At 42.3% G+C, this 7,779-nt stretch overlaps 1 non-coding gene across 1 annotated transcript; it reads right to left on the reverse strand.

The window, feature by feature from the left end:
* LOC125386955 lies at window positions 1-1,923 on the reverse strand. The gene has a single exon (XR_007227558.1). It is a non-coding gene; the product is annotated as a small subunit ribosomal RNA (ribosomal RNA).
* Between the last annotated feature and the right edge of the window lie 5,856 nt (window positions 1,924-7,779).

Consider the following 7,779-nt stretch of genomic DNA (forward strand, 5'->3'; position numbering starts at 1 on the left):
TAATGATCCTTCCGCAGGTTCACCTACGGAAACCTTGTTACGACTTTTACTTCCTCTAAATGATCAAGTTTGGTCATCTTCCCGGTAACATCGGCAATGCTTATCACATTGGCCGCGCACCAGTCCGAAGACCTCACTAAATCATTCAATCGGTAGTAGCGACGGGCGGTGTGTACAAAGGGCAGGGACGTAATCAACGCGAGCTTATGACTCGCGCTTACTGGGAATTCCTCGTTCATGGGGAATAATTGCAAGCCCCAATCCCTAGCACGAAGGAGGTTCAGCGGGTTACCCGGGCCTTTCGGCCAGGGAAAACACGCTGATTCCTTCAGTGTAGCGCGCGTGCGGCCCAGAACATCTAAGGGCATCACAGACCTGTTATTGCTCAATCTCGTGCGGCTAGAAGCCGCCTGTTCCTCTAAGAAGATTTGTTTGTACGTTGGTAGTAAAAACCCACCGACCGAAGCCGGGGGCCTTCGAGATACCATAAGTTACGTCTATTTAGCAGGCTAGAGTCTCGTTCGTTATCGGAATTAACCAGACAAATCGCTCCACCAACTAAGAACGGCCATGCACCACCACCCACCGAATCAAGAAAGAGCTATCAATCTGTCAATCCTTCCGGTGTCCGGGCCTGGTGAGGTTTCCCGTGTTGAGTCAAATTAAGCCGCAGGCTCCACTCCTGGTGGTGCCCTTCCGTCAATTCCTTTAAGTTTCAGCTTTGCAACCATACTTCCCCCGGAACCCAAAAGCTTTGGTTTCCCGGAAGCTGCCCGCCGAGTCATCGGAGGAACTTCGGCGGATCGCTGGCTGGCATCGTTTATGGTTAGAACTAGGGCGGTATCTGATCGCCTTCGAACCTCTAACTTTCGTTCTTGATTAATGAAAACATTTTTGGCAAATGCTTTCGCTTCTGTCCGTCTTGCGACGATCCAAGAATTTCACCTCTAACGTCGCAATACGAATGCCCCCATCTGTCCCTATTAATCATTACCTCGGGGCTCCGAAAACCAACAAAATAGAACCGAGGTCCTATTCCATTATTCCATGCACACAGTATTCAGGCGAAGGTAGCCTGCTTTAAGCACTCTAATTTGTTCAAAGTAAACGTATCGGCCCACCTCGACACTCAGTGAAGAGCACCGCGATGGGATATTAGTTGGACCGCCCGCGAGGAGCTAAGCCCACCGATAGGACGTACCACATAATGCCAGTTAAACACCGCGAGCGGTGAACCGACACTGTGACACACAGATTCAACTACGAGCTTTTTAACCGCAACAACTTTAATATACGCTATTGGAGCTGGAATTACCGCGGCTGCTGGCACCAGACTTGCCCTCCAATTGGTCCTCGTTAAAGGATTTAAAGTGTACTCATTCCGATTACGGGGCCTCGGATGAGTCCCGTATCGTTATTTTTCGTCACTACCTCCCCGTGCCGGGAGTGGGTAATTTGCGCGCCTGCTGCCTTCCTTGGATGTGGTAGCTGTTTCTCAGGCTCCCTCTCCGGAATCGAACCCTGATTCCCCGTTACCCGTTACAACCATGGTAGGCGCAGAACCTACCATCGACAGTTGATAAGGCAGACATTTGAAAGATGCGTCGCCGGTGCTAGATGACCATGCGATCAGCACAAAGTTATTCAGAGTCACCAAAACAAACGATGGACGGACAGACGAGCCATCCGCCACCGATTGGTTTTGATCTAATAAAAGCATTCCTACCATCTCTGGTCGGAATCTGTTTGCATGTATTAGCTCTAGAATTACCACAGTTATCCAAGTAAATGTAGGTATGATCTAAGAAACCATAACTGATTTAATGAGCTATTCGCGGTTTCACCTTAATGCGGCATGTACTGAGACATGCATGGCTTAATCTTTGAGACAAGCATATGACTACTGGCAGGATCAACCAGGGATCTTATAATATATTCCCAAAAACCAGCATTTTCGTTTAAAAGTTCTCTCTGTGTCGTAGGTGGGACGTAAGCACCGTACGACGAGACTTTTCATTTTATATATATATATATATAATATAATTTAGAGAGCAACGTTCCATGGTTCAGTAACAACGTCACTCAGCCACTTTAATTCTCCTCCTCTCTCACCATCATATATCGATACAAAGATTCATACTTCACAGAATTATTTCTGTTTGTAACTTTTCTCCTCCAACTTCTCTCGTAGAATATAACTTAGCGGTAAAGCACGTATACGCATGCTGGACATACCGTAAGAATATTCTTTTATAAGCTTCAACACCTCTGTAGAGACGCGTTACCAGAAGATAACGCACTCTACAGAACGCCAAAGAGACCATCGTGCAGCTACAAATAGCTTACAACCGATGGTCTCGGCAAGAATGGCTACTCCGTAAGTACAAGCACACACGCATCCAACTTTTGTCAAATACGTGCACACAGGTCACCAGCTTCCCGACTAAGGGGAAGCTTGCCACGTTAACGGTCATTACGTCCTAGACTTCGACCCGCGGCGCAGCAGTGTAGAGAAAAAACCAGTACGAGAACGGAGGAACAGTCGAGAAATAGCGTAAAATACACTAAGACTCGAGGAGCGGTGACTGAATTCTCAACCGAGGCCGTAGAATAGCCACGCGCCCAACGCTGTTCCGACCGAACCGTCCGGCTCGACGCTTCTCTTATAGATACCAAGGGGCCGGCCGGAAGGCCGGCGCCGGCCGGGCTAGCGGCCGCGCGCTTATGGTGCAAAACCTCCGTAGCAACGTACCGTTCGGAAGGGACGCTGGAACTTAGTCGCTCGCACGTTCAATAACTACTATATAAAGGCGATATCCAACCATCGAAATATTTTACCACAAGCATTATTAACATATTATAAATGCATTTTTACCAAAAAATTAATTTTTTTTTTCACCGAAAAATTGCATCAGTAAACATACAGTTTTATCGACTATGGACAAAAAATAACTTTATAATCGATTAAAACACGTTAAAATAATACGAAATATGTAAAAAAATATACACCTTGTAACATTAATTAACGAAAAAAATGCAAAAATATCCCAGTCGTATCAGTTCGACGGAAGCTAATTTTTCAAAAAATTCGACAAAAATGTTTAATCCGATTGCATTTAATAGAGATATAACGATCCCTGTAAAAAAAATTATACCTTATAACGCTTTTTAACGAAATAACTCGAAATAATCATTTCGGACTTTTCGCGCCGGCCGAAATTTTTCTAAGTCCCTACGTACCGGTCCGAAATACTTCAAAGTCCCAACGTCGCGTCGCATCAGTCCATTTCTAAAAAACGTTCCAGCGACCAAATAAACGCTTAATCCTGACGTAAAACGTCGAGATAAGTCGATTTATGCAAAAATATTCGTACCTTGTAACACTTTTAAGCGAGATAATTGGAAAAAACCGGTTCGATATCGAAATTTTTCCAAGTCCCAACGAAAAAATCGAAACTTTGTAGAAGGTCTTGGGGACGAAAAAAACGCTTAATCCCGACGTAAAACGTCGAGATACATCGATTTGTGCAAAAATATTCCTACCTTGTGACACTTTTAAGCGAGATAACTCGAAAAAACCTTTTCGGTCTTTTCGCACCGGCCGAACTTGTTCAAAGTCCCAACGTCCCGTCGCATAATTCCGTTTCTAGAAAACGTTCCAGCGACCATATAAACGTTTAATCCCGACGTAAAACGTCGAGATAAGTCGATTTATGCAAAAATATTCGTACCTTGTGACACTTTTAAGCGAGATAATTGGTAAAAACCGGTTCGATATCGAAATTTTTCCAAGTCCCAACGAAAAAATCGAAACTTTGTAGAAGGTCTTGGGGACGAAAAAAACGCTTAATCCCGACGTAAAACGTCGAGATACATCGATTTGTGCAAAAATATTCCTACCTTGTAACACTTTTAAGCGAGATAACTCGAAAAAACCTTTTCGGTCTTTTCGCACCGGCCGAACTTGTTCAAAGTCCCAACGTCCCGTCGCATAATTCCGTTTCTAAAAAACGTTCCAGCGACCATATAAACGTTTAATCCCGACGTAAAACGTCGAGATAAGTCGATTTATGCAAAAATATTCGTACCTTGTGACACTTTTAAGCGAGATAATTGGTAAAAACCGGTTCGATATCGAAATTTTTCCAAGTCCCAACGAAAAAATCGAAACTTTGTAGAAGGTCTTGGGGACGAAAAAAACGCTTAATCCCGACGTAAAACGTCGAGATACATCGATTTGTGCAAAAATATTCCTACCTTGTGACACTTTTAAGCGAGATAACTCGAAAAAACCTTTTCGGTCTTTTCGCACCGGCCGAACTTGTTCAAAGTCCCAACGTCCCGTCGCATAATTCCGTTTCTAGAAAACGTTCCAGCGACCATATAAACGTTTAATCCCGACGTAAAACGTCGAGATACGTCGATTTATGCAAAAATATTCGTACCTTGTGACACTTTTAAGCGAGATAATTGGAAAAAACCGGTTCGATATCGAAATTTTTCCAAGTCCCAACGAAAAAATCGAAACTTTGTAGAAGGTCTTGGGGACGAAAAAAACGCTTAATCCCGACGTAAAACGACGAGATACATCGATTTGTGCAAAAATATTCCTACCTTGTAACACTTTTAAGCGAGATAACTCGAAAAAACCTTTTCGGTCTTTTCGCACCGGCCGAACTTGTTCAAAGTCCCAACGTCCCGTCGCATAATTCCGTTTCTAGAAAACGTTCCAGCGACCATATAAACGTTTAATCCCGACGTAAAACGTCGAGATACGTCGATTTATGCAAAAATATTCGTACCTTGTGACACTTTTAAGCGAGATAATTGGAAAAAACCGGTTCGATATCGAAATTTTTCCAAGTCCCAACGAAAAAATCGAAACTTTGTAGAAGGTCTTGGGGACGAAAAAAACGCTTAATCCCGACGTAAAACGTCGAGATACATCGATTTGTGCAAAAATATTCCTACCTTGTAACACTTTTAAGCGAGATAACTCGAAAAAACCTTTTCGGTCTTTTCGCACCGGCCGAACTTGCTCAAAGTCCCAACGTCCCGTCGCATAATTCCGTTTCTAGAAAACGTTCCAGCGACCATATAAACGTTTAATCCCGACGTAAAACGTCGAGATAAGTCGATTTATGCAAAAATATTCGTACCTTGTGACACTTTTAAGCGAGATAATTGGTAAAAACCGGTTCGATATCGAAATTTTTCCAAGTCCCAACGAAAAAATCGAAACTTTGTAGAAGGTCTTGGGGACGAAAAAAACGCTTAATCCCGACGTAAAACGTCGAGATACATCGATTTGTGCAAAAATATTCCTACCTTGTAACACTTTTAAGCGAGATAACTCGAAAAAACCTTTTCGGTCTTTTCGCACCGGCCGAACTTGTTCAAAGTCCCAACGTCCCGTCGCATAATTCCGTTTCTAGAAAACGTTCCAGCGACCATATAAACGTTTAATCCCGACGTAAAACGTCGAGATAAGTCGATTTATGCAAAAATATTCGTACCTTGTGACACTTTTAAGCGAGATAATTGGTAAAAACCGGTTCGATATCGAAATTTTTCCAAGTCCCAACGAAAAAATCGAAACTTTGTAGAAGGTCTTGGGGACGAAAAAAACGCTTAATCCCGACGTAAAACGTCGAGATACATCGATTTGTGCAAAAATATTCCTACCTTGTGACACTTTGAAGCGAGATAACTCGAAAAAACCTTTTCGGTCTTTTCGCACCGGCCGAACTTGTTCAAAGTCCCAACGTCGCGTCGCATAATTCCGTTTCTAAAAAACGTTCCAGCGACCATATAAACGTTTAATCCCGACGTAAAACGTCGAGATAAGTCGATTTATGCAAAAATATTCGTACCTTGTGACACTTTTAAGCGAGATAATTGGTAAAAACCGGTTCGATATCGAAATTTTTCCAAGTCCCAACGAAAAAATCGAAACTTTGTAGAAGGTCTTGGGGACGAAAAAAACGCTTAATCCCGACGTAAAACGTCGAGATACATCGATTTGTGCAAAAATATTCCTACCTTGTGACACTTTTAAGCGAGATAACTCGAAAAAACCTTTTCGGTCTTTTCGCACCGGCCGAACTTGTTCAAAGTCCCAACGTCCCGTCGCATAATTCCGTTTCTAGAAAACGTTCCAGCGACCATATAAACGTTTAATCCCGACGTAAAACGTCGAGATACGTCGATTTATGCAAAAATATTCGTACCTTGTGACACTTTTAAGCGGGATAATTGGAAAAAACCGGTTCGATATCGAAATTTTTCCAAGTCCCAACGAAAAAATCGAAACTTTGTAGAAGGTCTTGGGGACGAAAAAAACGCTTAATCCCGACGTAAAACGTCGAGATACATCGATTTGTGCAAAAATATTTCTACCTTGTAACACTTTTAAGCGAGATAACTCGAAAAAACCTTTTCGGTCTTTTCGCACCGGCCGAACTTGTTCAAAGTCCCAACGTCCCGTCGCATAATTCCGTTTCTAGAAAACGTTCCAGCGACCATATAAACGTTTAATCCCGACGTAAAACGTCGAGATAAGTCGATTTATGCAAAAATATTCCTACCTTGTGACACTTTTAAGCGAGATAATTGGTAAAAACCGGTTCGATATCGAAATTTTTCCAAGTCCCAACGAAAAAATCGAAACTTTGTAGAAGGTCTTGGGGACGAAAAAAACGCTTAATCCCGACGTAAAACGTCGAGATACATCGATTTGTGCAAAAATATTCCTACCTTGTAACACTTTTAAGCGAGATAACTCGAAAAAACCTTTTCGGTCTTTTCGCACCGGCCGAACTTGTTCAAAGTCCCAACGTCCCGTCGCATAATTCCGTTTCTAGAAAACGTTCCAGCGACCATATAAACGTTTAATCCCGACGTAAAACGTCGAGATACGTCGATTTATGCAAAAATATTCGTACCTTGTGACACTTTTAAGCTAGATAATTGGTAAAAACCGGTTCGATATCGAAATTTTTCCAAGTCCCAACGAAAAAATCGAAACTTTGTAGAAGGTCTTGGGGACGAAAAAAACGCTTAATCCCGACGTAAAACGTCGAGATACATCGATTTGTGCAAAAATATTCCTACCTTGTGACACTTTTTAGCGAGATAATTGGTAAAAACCGGTTCGATATCGAAATTTTTCCAAGTCCCAATGTGCAAATCGAAACTTTTCAGAACGTTTCAAGATCAAAATTAACGCTTAATCCCGATGTATTTAATAAGAATATATCGATTTATGCAAGAATATTCGTACCTTCTAACGCTTTTTGAGGAATTATTTCGAAAGGAACATTCGGCCTTTTCGTACCGGAGCCAGAAAAATTTCAAAGTTCCAACGTCCCAGTCAGCTAGGTCCGGTGGAAAAAATTTGTTAAAAAAATAAAAAGAAACCGTTACGTTCCGCTAGACGACGTCGAACAATAACGATTTCTATAAAAATATCCATACCTCGTAACGCGTTTTGAGGAGTTATTTCGAAAGGAACATTCGGCCTTTTCGTACCGGAGCCAGAAAAATTTCAAAGTTCCAACGTCCCAGTCAGCTAGGTCCGGTGGAAAAAATTTGTTAAAAAAATAAAAAGAAACCGTTACGTTCCGCTAGACGACGTCGAACAATAACGATTTCTATAAAAATATCCATACCTCGTAACGCGTTTTGAGGAGTTATTTCTAAAGGAACGTTCGGCCTTTTCGTACCGGGGCGAGAGATATTTCAAAGTTCCAACGTCCCAGTCACCTAGGTCCGGAGGGT

This window comes from Bombus terrestris, unplaced genomic scaffold (genome assembly GCF_910591885.1).
Source record: "Bombus terrestris unplaced genomic scaffold, iyBomTerr1.2, whole genome shotgun sequence".
Lineage (NCBI taxonomy): Eukaryota > Metazoa > Arthropoda > Insecta > Hymenoptera > Apidae > Bombus > Bombus terrestris.